Raw genomic sequence first — 3,525 nt, 5'->3', positions numbered from 1 at the left:
TATTTCTCCACCATTTGGAATGTAAAATCCATTTGACATCGCCTTGTAAGATCTCCTTGCTACATCATGTAATCTAGTCGCATAATTTGTTTGTTTCAAAAAAAATTGACCATTGGATGAACATTATAGTATATTTGCTTGACATGCCACACACATCAGTGCATAAAATTTACTTCAACTCCTGTTCACTTCCTGTTCTTTGTATGATGAGAAAGCAAGAAGCCCCAAAAGCAACAGAATTCTGTTCTAATATGTCATGATGAGCATTATTCAGAAAGCATCTGGGAAGAATTGCAGGTGCATGCTGCAAATAAATTAGAACATATTCATTTCATGCATGTTCTAACATATTGTAGATATCTATCCATGCAGTTAGCAATTTATACATGGCAATAGTGGGAAGACAAATGAATATCTTCACTGGACGTTGAGAAAAGAAAAATTGTACGCTGAAATTTTGCATGGCTACTTAGTAAGCACGTCCGGTGTACCACCCAGCTTCTGACCCATTGGGCTCCCCTGGCCGACGGCAGCGTGCAGATCGACTCGTCCTTCGAGATATTAGCACTGGTTCCTTCTGCTATCGGACGTTTGTTGATGATCATTTTCACAAAGTTTCAGATTTTTTCAAAATGTTTTGGTATGTTTTCTTGTGTGGTGCACCGAGGAGGGGTTCAGCCACTACTTTCCCATCGGACAAAAAAATCAGCTGAGTTGATCAAGAAAAACAATAAGGTGTGGTTGTAGTACATGACTATGTTTACGTACCACAGTTAGAATAAAAGGAGAGATAGAGTGGATTGCAAAAAGAAAAAGGAGAGATAGATTGCTTAAGACATCTTGGACTCTCCAACACGTATAGAAATAGAACACCTTTTTCTATCATCGTATATTAACCGCAAGATTATGAACTAACGACTAATATTAGAAGTTTTCTAGGATTAACGTTGCTGGCCAACTACCAATACATAGCTATTCTATTGCTCTACCCATATAACCTGCCCTACGCTAGTTTTCACTCTCTCTCTAGAAAAGGAAACATTTAACCGAATAAACAGTTTTGCATAAATATTAAAATTATATAGAGTACTCTGTTTGAAGTATAAAATAATCCATATAGTGTGTGTAGATAGATTGCCTTAGCAGTAGGAAAAAATGATATATTTTCCTGTAGATAGAAGGGTGGATCTGTGAGATGGATAAAGGTATAACGTACAAAAACTGTCATTCAGATGTGCCGAACTGTGCTTTGTATGTCTTGCCATTTGTTCATTCATAGGAAAGGCAATTAAGCCCCCAAGCAGGGTGAAGAAGAAACATGTAAAAAAGATCCTCTATGTCAATTTTTTAAAACAGCAATGCCCATATATACACGTGGAAATATATTGCCTCACCCATAGGTATTTCAGGAGAGCAAAGAGCACAGGGAAGCATCACAAAATACGTAAGTAATTTGGTATTTGTACCGGAAAAATAATAATTTGGCATGGCGCACAGCTGAACATATCTTCAGTACGTTTCGTTCTGCTTTAATTAGATCTGACAAAAACTGTGAATAGCCTATATGATAGCATAACTAAAAATATACAAATATCCTAAAAGGTTCCTAGTATAACTCATCAAGTGACTTATCTATAAAGATTGGAACTTGATCACATATATACTTAAGCTCCTGCAGGAAATAACTGAAAATATTAGTGTATTTTCCTCTGCGGGCTCTATTCTAAAAGCATGATATAAGTATGTTACGTAAAACATGAGAAAGTGGAACAGATCATAGAGTAACACAGTAAACATTAGCAGTACCACCTATTCCTGATTGTCCTCAATGTCTAATACGACTATTTTCTGTTGAAGCCATAACATCAATGGAAGAACTGAAATCTGAAAGTTGTGAGCATAACATGAATGATTTGAGCAGGGTATTATAGAAAAATTATAAGAGTAAATGTATTGTCAGGCAGATAATTAAGGACACATAGCTATGTCACTAATATCATGCTTTTATAGCAGAGCCCGTCATGGCTAGTCTACTGCAGTTCATTCCTTAGCAACGTCACTGATGGCAGCAGGCACCCAATATAAATCGAACAGCCATCGGTACACTTCCTCCATTTTATCTACCATCATGGATAAATTCATCAACTGAAGACGCTAGATTGATGCGTGGCCAGAACTTGGAAGGTGGAGAGATACAAAGTATGTAGAGCAACGGGATCAATCTAACTTGTGCAAACACTGTTGCAGGGATTGTGTGCTGCCGCGGGAGGAGATGCAGACCACCCCTGGTGGTCGTCCTCGTTCCTTATAGTGCTCTAGATGGGCATCTACAGGTTCAATGTTTTTAATCATCTGTTTTGGATAAATAAGATTTATTGGGAGATTGTGATTATAACGGGAGGTAGAGTACATCAGAGATTTGAAGATAATGGAGTACTTGCCTGCAGTGTACGGATAGGAGTGACCGGGGACAAACTCTAATAATGTAGGGTGGCGCCATCTCTCTGCTCATAGTTCCTCAACTTGATCTGAAGCTTCACCAACAATGGTGGATGTCCGATCTGATTCCAACTTGTTTCATGTGCCTCCTTCTGCATTACATCTTCCATTTAATTGGAGTTTGCTTAGGTCTTGAAGTTGAGGGGATTGAACGCCTTCTCGTCAGTCAACATGGATTGCATCTTCGTTGGGGTGTTGGGTAGTGATGATCCAACATGGATGAAGATTGAAAAGAGATTGGTTGGAACACTTTAGATGGTTGTTGCTAACCGGATGAGGAGGAGCAGCGCTAGGGCTCTGTTTCTCTCACCGGCAGGATTGGCGAAGGAAGAAGTTTGCAAGGGGATTTTTTTTTTCTTCTAAAAGAATTTCACGTGAGACAACAGCCTAGGTTTTTTTTTCTAAAAGAGCTATACGTGGGACATCAGCCTAGGACTCCTAATTACACGTGGGATAGGAGCCAATTTTTTCCCTAAAAGTGCTATACGTGGGACATTAGCCTAGGACTCCTAAGTTACCTTATCCTTTTTTTCCCTAAAAGTGCTATACGTGGGATATTAGCCTAGGACTCCTAAGTTAGCTCATCCAACGGCTCTAGATGATTAACTTAGAGATCGTACGGACAATCTCTCCTCCTAATGTCTCAGTTGGTAGTCTGCATTCCGGGTTTATTTTCGTCCTACAATTTTCTCCGGTTTTTTTTGCTGGTTTTTTTTGCCGGTTTTTTTGTCCCCTCCCCCACCCCACCCCACGCACGAACCGCTCTCCTCCCTCTCCTCGCGTGAGCGGATCCTCTCTCTGGTACCCTCGCACGCGCTAGGGTTCCTGCGCCGCCGCCAGCTCGTCGACCAGCCCAACGTCCTGCTGCTCCGCGCCTCGCTTCCCTCGTCGCTCGCCTTCGGACTCCTCGCTAGCCTCAGGCGATCCATCGCTTGTCTGCAAGCCAAGCCGACGCCTCTCCGCCGAGAAAGAGGGCTCCCGATCTCCGCCGTGGTCGACCAACAGCCAATCGCCGCCTGCTCCGTC

This window comes from Triticum aestivum, chromosome 1A (genome assembly GCF_018294505.1).
Source record: "Triticum aestivum cultivar Chinese Spring chromosome 1A, IWGSC CS RefSeq v2.1, whole genome shotgun sequence".
Lineage (NCBI taxonomy): Eukaryota > Viridiplantae > Streptophyta > Magnoliopsida > Poales > Poaceae > Triticum > Triticum aestivum.
Note: the sequence above shows the minus strand (reverse complement) of the source record.